General features: G+C 40.3%; 1 protein-coding gene and 1 long non-coding RNA gene across 2 annotated transcripts in view; one reads left to right on the forward strand and one right to left on the reverse strand.

The window, feature by feature from the left end:
* Nucleotides 1–8602, reverse strand: part of arap1 (ArfGAP with RhoGAP domain, ankyrin repeat and PH domain 1) — a 66321-nt gene that overhangs the window by 46735 nt on the left and 10984 nt on the right.
* LOC116684166 (uncharacterized) overlaps nt 23–8602 on the forward strand; it is an 18643-nt gene continuing 10063 nt past the window's right edge. The window contains exon 1 of the long non-coding RNA XR_004330769.1: nt 23–129. This is a non-coding gene — a long non-coding RNA (uncharacterized LOC116684166). The remainder of the gene's footprint in view (nt 130–8602) is intronic.

Here is an 8602-nt window from a genome sequence, read left to right on the forward strand (position 1 = left end):
TTTTGCAGGAACGCCCTGATCACATTCACTCATATTCATATCTGGAAGCTGTCCATTACAACCAAAGTCTGATCTGCTGGCCACTGAGCAGCTCCACTGGAGCGGATGGGGTTAAGGGCCTTACTCAAGGTGGTAATGATTTTATTTCATCCTGTTGGTCTGGGGGATTAAACCCACCACCCACCGGTCACAAGCTCTCTCCTCTAACCTTTAGGCCACCACATTTAACCTACGCAAGGCATAATTCTATATTTCAACAGACATAACTATTTTAAGCTCTTCAACCCAGTCTACTTGGAGCTTATTAATTGATAATTCAGTAGGAGACATGATAGTATATCCGTGAGGTAAGACCCTTAACGAGCACAGGAATATACAACATTTTATCCAGTCCTGTTCTTGGCAGTAGACTGGGAAAGAATGGGCTAATGGATCGCACAAAATGACAAACCTAGAACTAGCAAAAAAGGGTGGAGTGCATCCAATTTGGCTGGGAGAAAGACGTGGTTACTGGTTATTACATATGACCAGACACAATTTTTCACCTCAGCACTTGAGTAAAGCCCTTATTCAGCCTTGCTTGTTCTCTCTGTGTGTGTGTGTGTGTGTGTGTGTGTGTGTGTGTGTGTGTGTGTGTGTGTGTGTGTGTGTGTGTGTGTGTGTGTGTGTGTGTGTGTGTGTGTGTGTGTGTGTGTGTGTGTGTATGTTTAAGGAACTAAAAGAGGCACAAGTGTTGCTAATATAGAGGGTGAGAGGTGGAACTGTGTTATTCAAAACAGAACTGTTTTTAATCACACTCTACATTAGCATGTGACACTTGTGCCTCTTGGTGTTGTATCTGTCTTAGGAAGTTAGGCCACGTCCACGCTTAACAAGTTCTGTTTGAACAACACACAGTTCTACCTCATATTTCTGGTTTTCAGCAGGGCAGCTGAGTTCTGCAGTCGGTAACCCCTTGACTTAAATGTGCTATGTAAATAAATATTTGTTTATAATTAAATTTTTGTACGTTTTTTTGTAATTATGCAGGTGAAGCGGCTGTTGCAATAATAAACGTGACAAGATAAAAGCATGTCAAGTAATGTCTGAGTCTAACCTATTAAGTTTTTAAGGTGATAAACAAGCAGGCAATCAAACAAGCAATCCTGCAAAGAACCCATAAACCATGCTCAGTGCATTTATCTGGAGGGTACGTAAGTGTAGTTAATGTAATGTAACATCACAACAGTTAAAAGAGATGCCATGGTAATAGCCATGATCAGGAGAACTAGACAAACAATTCCTACATCATGTGGCAGATGTGAGTAAAAAAAACTATTTAAGACACACTGGTTTAGGCAAGTTAATGAGATATTATTCACCTCAAGGTAGCCCAGTGGGGGTAATGGACATTAATAGAAGGTAGCATTGTGGGTAATAGTAAGTTTTCACAGTCAGCATCAGTACGAAACATCTAGCCTTTATCAAAATGGAAACAAAAACACCTTTCAAGACAACGTTGACTTTACACTTTGAATCCGTTGTCTTTAAAAGGGCTTTTGTGCGGAATTATTTTTATTATAGTGCCCTTAAAATTATTCTGATTTGATCAAAACTAAACTACGTTATGTAGTGAAAACTGGATGAATAGCGTCATGGGGCATGCTATGTGGATATTTTTTAACTATTAACACGGTGAACTTTTTGCTATTCATCCATCATGTGTATAAATAAGGCATTGTAATTTGTACTGTACACCTCCCAAAAAAGGACCCACTTTCCTGGGCCACATCCTTCTGTTAACCCAATAAATTAAATTTGATTTGTCACATGAAATTGTGCGAGGTAAAACAATTAAATATTATCCCGTTAACTCCTTCAACATGTGCATGAAACATCATAAAGCAGAATATAGCCGTCACATCAGCACACAGAAAAAGAGTCACCCAGTTGAATGGTAACGGCTCTCCAGGATCCAGCTAAGTGCAAAAGAATACCACAGCTCCCGACATGCCACTGCAGCTGATTTCCCTATCCTCATGAGTGACTCCTAGTCATGACATGGCACCAGAGATGGTCTTGCTAGCTTGAACTCATCTTCTTCATCTTTCCCTTAGTGTTTACTCTGATGTTTACATTTTTTAAATTGAACAGCCAGCTGGCTAGCTAGCTAACCCAAGCTGGTAGATTCGGCAGGTTAGCAGAGTCGGAATAAGACGGACAAGTTGATTTCCCAATCCGGTAGGGGACTCAGAGCCACATCCCATCCAACATAAACCACATAAAGCAGACCTAACATTTGTAAAACATTCAGCAGAGCTGATGGAGAGGCGACTGGAGAGGTTTGCGCCTTCAAGAACACAAGACAGACTGACAGAATTGCTAGTATGTCTGTAGTCTTACGGTGGTGATCCATTTGTCCATGCAATGCTTCTGTTGCACCACACTCCACTCTATTCCTATGGGTGACGTCAAGCAACTTCAACGTGCACGCAAAGCATCAAGGGAAGAGGGCGCTGCATTGGAAAAAAAATGCTGCGCGTCAGAAAGTGGGCTGATGACCATCTTTATGCAAATGAATCAGTTGAACGCAACGCAACTACCCAGTAGAAGTAGTTGACAATCTTTGAAACTGACCTTTGTTGATCTGAAATGAAGACAGATTCAGCAACTGTATGGCCTTTTTCTTGCTTAAAATGTTGTCAGAAACAAGTTTTAGTGAACTATTTTTGTAAAATATGACATTGTATTCTGTCGGAGCCGCCATGACAGTGGTTTGAAATTCTCGAGCATCCAGACCCACATGACACGTTCGTCCAATCGCTTCCAAGTCAGGGGTGTGGAGCATTAACCATGGATGTATGACGTCGCAACACCACGCTTCAGTTGTGTTGCAAAAATTGATCAGCACTGTTATTCTTTCATATGAGGACTTTGGTGACATGTTTTTAAACAAAAATAAATATATTAGTGTGTATATATTGTTTGGTTGTTTTGTATGTGTAAGCACATTGTGAGCAACAATGCTCCAAAGAAAAATTCCTTGTATGTGTCCTCATGCCTGGCAAATAAAGCTGATTCTGATAAAAATCCAGCATCTTTTATTCATCTCAGAATTACCAGTTTTACAGTGCCTGCTGTCCCAACTCTGAACAACACCCGCCTTACTCTTTAATGTACTAATCGTTAGTTTGCTACATAATGTACAACATTTTTGGAGATGTTGCAAAGATTACTTTCACTATTAATAGACCTGCTTTCTGTGATAGTGCTTCACTAGACCTGGACCTCTCTCTGTACCAAATGCAAAGAGAAACAATTGATATTGATCTTTTCATCTGGCTGGTTGGTAAGACGGCAAACAAGCGTTTTTTTCTAAAATTTCAACGTATTCCTTTAACTGCTGAAATCCACAAAGAGTTTTCACCTGAACTTAGAAGACTATAGAAAACTTTAGGTGCATTGTAAACTCTACATAGTCAGCGTGTCTGTTCATCAACTGCTGACTTCCTTTTTCCTGGGCTTTTATTTAATTTTCTGCCGTTTTAAATCAACATTTTGCTCTCTGCACATTTCAAAACATCCATCTCTCCTCTCTGTTCATCTCTCCATCCTTCTCTGCAATCCCTCTCTCCCACTCAGAAAGCTGCCAATAACAGGATCTCTGTTCTGCCTTTACAATGGGGCATTCTGTTGCCTAGGCACACGCGCACGCAGGAGGGAAACGCACGGTGGAGGCCCACTGGCTGAATCTAGTCACACTCTCTACAACGCAAAGTGTTTCCCCAATAACCCTGTGTGTAAAGGTGGATGGGGTGGGGGCAACACAAAATAGTGTTTTAGGCATCATATCCTCTTTCAATTTGACACACAAACAAATAGACAGAATGTTTAATTTTCTCTGTTTACACGGATCGGTGCTGGCCGATGTCAGGCTTACAACTTGGCTTACTGTGTCCTTAGTTTTGAAGTACATTATATATTGGTCTGAGTTCACGTTAAGTGATTTCTAAGACAGTAAAACAAAATGTGAATGGTCTAACAGCCACAAGATATCAGTAAATATTTTAGCACATTACTGACACCAAAACACATGACCAGCCTCGTCTCCTGCTCTCTGCTTTCTTCTTTTTAAATTCGGATTTAGCTGAAGAGAGCTACGATGTGCACGTACAATAACATGTAATAACAATAACTGGGTATAGTTGCGTAATATTAGCCTAAGTGCTACTTAAACAAATACTGACTTCTTAAATGACAGAAATACATTATGGTGTAAATTCGGCCTACACGATATTGGAAAAATCTGACATTGCGATATTTTTTCCCCCTGCAATATATATTGCGATATGAAAAAAGAAAAAATATTTTTTAAAAGATGACATAAATACCTCTATTTGGAAATAATAAATCTAATGAGGTGATTTTGTAGGGGAGGGCATCTACATAGAAGAAAAAAATGAAAAAGGATCTTTTCTAATGTGAACCATTCTTTGTTGAACTTTAATTCTTTACAAACACCAAAGCAAGTAAGCTGTGACGTCGGAAGTGATTTGGGAGAGGGAAATTAGCTAGAAATACTCTGGTTGACTAGCATGACACCATTTTATTCATATAATACTATCAATCCAGGCTAACGTGAATGACAGTGACTGCATGTTGCTTCTTCGAAATTTCAGGTTGTGGTCAACTAGTGGTGCCAGCTCGTTAGTTTGATAAATTGATCAGACCTGCATGTCATGCGCACTAGCAACACACTGTGTACCCAAGAACAATTAAATCATTGTAAATGACGTTAGATCAGACACAGACTTCTGTAGTAGATTAGTGTTACGTTTCCAGTGTCGCGGCTCCGAACCGTAACGTTAGTTGGGACAGACGGACCTCTTGTTCCTTTGGGCTAACTATATTAGCTTTAGCCTGGCTGGTAGCAGCTTTCTGCTTGTTTCTTTAGGATAACTATATTAGCTTTAGCCTGGCTGGTAGCAGCTTTCTGCGGGGGAAAATGGCCGGGAGACGTAATTATGTTACATTAATCATGTGATTAAGTTCGTATTTGCAGCAAACATAAACACTGACTACTGTAGCTTCACTGACCACCCATCAAAACTATGCGCATCACTGTGTCAGCGGCAGCTGCTCCCTACGGTACTTTTCTACCCACGGAGAGCTTCACTTCCCATAACAGTAAACCCCGTCGGACTAACGTCACATAAACACGTTGCCCACATGACTACCTGTCTTAAAGGGGAAGGGCCGGCAGGTAATCATGTAAAAGGAGAACGGTGGAAGTTTACTTTTCTATCAAGCAGCAGAAAAGGAGCGTCAACATCGCAGCATCCCGCAATGTGACTATCGCGCATGCGCACATTGCGATGTCGATGCTAAAACACAATATCGTTCAGCCCTAGTGTAAATGGAAATTTCAGTGTGCCCAACTATGGTTGAATTGCACAAACAGTGAAATGCAATAATACCCACAACTTTTCTCATGTCATATCCGCTCAGTATATGACAAACACAGTAGCGGTCATACTAGTATCATATTGACAGACACACACACACACACACACACACACACACACACACACACACACACACACACACACACACACACACACACACACACACACACACACACACACACACACACACACACACACACACACACACACACACACACACACACACACACCTAATATTTTGGCATGGAATTCAGACTTATACTTCATGTGGATATTCTAGACAATTTAGTCTTATTAACTTAATAACACTGTTTTAATTTGCAAAGTGTGCTGAATGATAATGACGGGATAGCATATGCAACCTACTTTAGTTTGTCTATGATACATTGAAATTTATGTTCAGCTGTCTCCTCTACACTAACCCTCTACTGTGATGTCTTAGGAAATACTCCAAAACAAGTAACAATTTCAAACCGCCTACTTGCACACTTCAGACATTTAGTTTTAAGTATATAGTGTTGAAAAAGTCAGTGCACTGAAAGTACCCGGATGACCCACTGAAAACAGTCCAAAAGTTGTAAACTTGTGTGGAACGATGGACACAACACATACTAAACATGCGCCATCTTGACTACAAAGCTGAAAGGGGAGGGCTGATCGGACTTGCATCACGTGGTCTGGCTTCTCCTGGATTTCACAACCGAGCTTAATGGCAGCTAATTCAGGATACAATCTCAAATTTTACAAAAATAGTTCACCAAAACAAGTTTCTGAAAACATTTTAAGCGAGAAATAGGCCATACAGTTGCTGATTTTTTTTAAATAAATCGACAAAGATCAGTTTAATAGATTTTTGTCAGATTATGAGCGACAGCGAGCCGAGCCAACCGCTCATCATTTCCGGTAAGTGTTTTAACATAAGTGTTCTTTTTGGGACAATACTAACTAATCATCGAAAGTGGGCACTACGGCAGTAAGTGGCCAGTGCACATTAGCAGTGTACTGACGGATGTATGCGGAATTAGACACAGCCATAAAGTACTGACATGTACTGTTGGAAAAGTGGAGGGAACATTATCATTTCTTATAACACAATAGATACACAAAGCATGATGTTAGCTTTGCGATGAGATATGTTTTTTACTTTAAGCGTTTATAAAACTCTTGTTTTTAACAGTGCTTCGACTGCCACAGTGACCTGTCTAGTGATACGGAATTGACAAAAACATTGAGACAGAACAGGGAATGTTACTTCAGAACCTTCCACTGCATTTAAGTTGCATTATACTGACATTATGTGGGGGGGAAATGTACACAATTTATCATTACTATCTCAAATTCAAAATATATATATATGTATCACAAGCTACATTCATAAAACTCCAGTTAAACTTTGGACCGGATACATGATAACCTTTGTCGGATTGCAGGGACCCAGGTTCCATCCAACCCAAGATTATTTGTTCTAGGAGATGGATCAATCCCAAACTGGATGGATTAGCACATAATAAGTTGGCTCCAAACTAGCTAACTAATGATAGCCAACACATTCTTTTAAGAGGATGGAGGAATGAAGGGGTGCCGTCAATCCACGAGTGGGCCTGTGAGATGGCTAGGATGGCGGTGTTTGAAAAGATGTCATACAAACCGTCTGCCAGATTGGATGTCTACACTAGAAAATGGGAAGAGTATTTGAGCTGTCTGGAGGGCTTCTAAAAGGATTTTTTGCTGTGGAGAGGTGTGTATGATGGGCTTGTGGAGTTATGTGTGCATTTGTTCATTTGGTTGATAGTTTATTGTCCATTTTGTTATTGTTTTGTTGTATGGTTTTAAATGTTGCGGTTGCTGTGTAATATTTTCTTGGTATGTCTGGGTGGGTAGTGATGACAAAAGGGGGGCAGGGGGGATATGTTCATGTTGTAAATTGTTTGTGTTTTGTGTGTTGTTTTCAAATTAACATGAAAATTGTTAAACCATTAAAAACTCCAGCTAAACAATCAGGTTTTCACATAGTGGATGGATTTTGAGTCATGATTCTGGCCACCTGAAAAATGTTAGTCCAAAATTTAATCTTCACCATGTTCAACAGCCAAATGCTAACTTCGCTAGACAGCTTGCTCTGTTGCTGCTGTAAACGCCAGATTTCTGAAATCGGAATTCCGGTAACATTTTTATTTACTTCAATGAATGTTTACTAGTAGTAGTTGGGTAGCCGCTATAGAGAAGTTTTCATCAGATTTATCAAGGTGTTGACCTTATAATGATTACTTAAAAACACATGCATGTGCGTGGAAACCGAACATGACTCATATACCCACCAGAAACACTGCTGTTTTCAGCCAACTTTTAATTAAAACTGAATAGTGACTCAGTCCTGCCAGCAAAGAAATGCATCGGAACAATGTTCTTTAGCGAACAAGCCTGTTTGTGTCTGTGCACACACACACACACACTTGCCTTCAACTCTTCAGGGTGAGACATTTCACAGGAATAGGTTTCCTATGGTAACCCAAAACTACCAACTCTCTTACTGACTGAATCCCTTAATGGGAACACAGTCATAAGCTTATAACAAAAACAATGCTTGGACTTTGGTGAGTATGAAGTTCTGGGAGTCATGATGTTTTCCTCCCAGGGTGGTGGTCAGCTGATAAGCACAAACTGTGCATACCACAAACCTACAACAGAAGTAGGTTTGTACTATCCATCCACGTAATGTTTTCTTTCTACTGTCCATTCCCTAACTCACTCCATTGACTTAAAATTCACATAAAAAAATGTTCAAGTTTATTTTTGCTTATATCTTGACCTAAATGTTGGCTTTCAGTCTGACAGCATATCAGCAAAGAGTTGAGCCAACTCTCAAATCCCAGATCCGGGGCCTGTTGCACGAAAGTAGAATAAAGCTATCCAGGATAAGTGAAAAAGCCAGCTTGTACTTAGTGTGATCTGCTCATCGCGGCTTAATCGGTTGCACGTTTGCGAGCCAGGATGAACAGGGGAAGCTATGTCAAGCCAGGTGTAGATAGCAAGTGCACGTTCACTGCTTTCTTAAATAGACCACGGTATCGATCACAGATTTACTGATAAAGAAGTGAGAAGACGCATGCGCCACATGTTTCACCCAATGAGCCGCAGCTTCTAATGGACAGTAACGA

The sequence above is a fragment of the Etheostoma spectabile genome, chromosome 3 (assembly GCF_008692095.1).
Source record: "Etheostoma spectabile isolate EspeVRDwgs_2016 chromosome 3, UIUC_Espe_1.0, whole genome shotgun sequence".
In the NCBI taxonomy this organism is placed as follows: domain Eukaryota; kingdom Metazoa; phylum Chordata; class Actinopteri; order Perciformes; family Percidae; genus Etheostoma; species Etheostoma spectabile.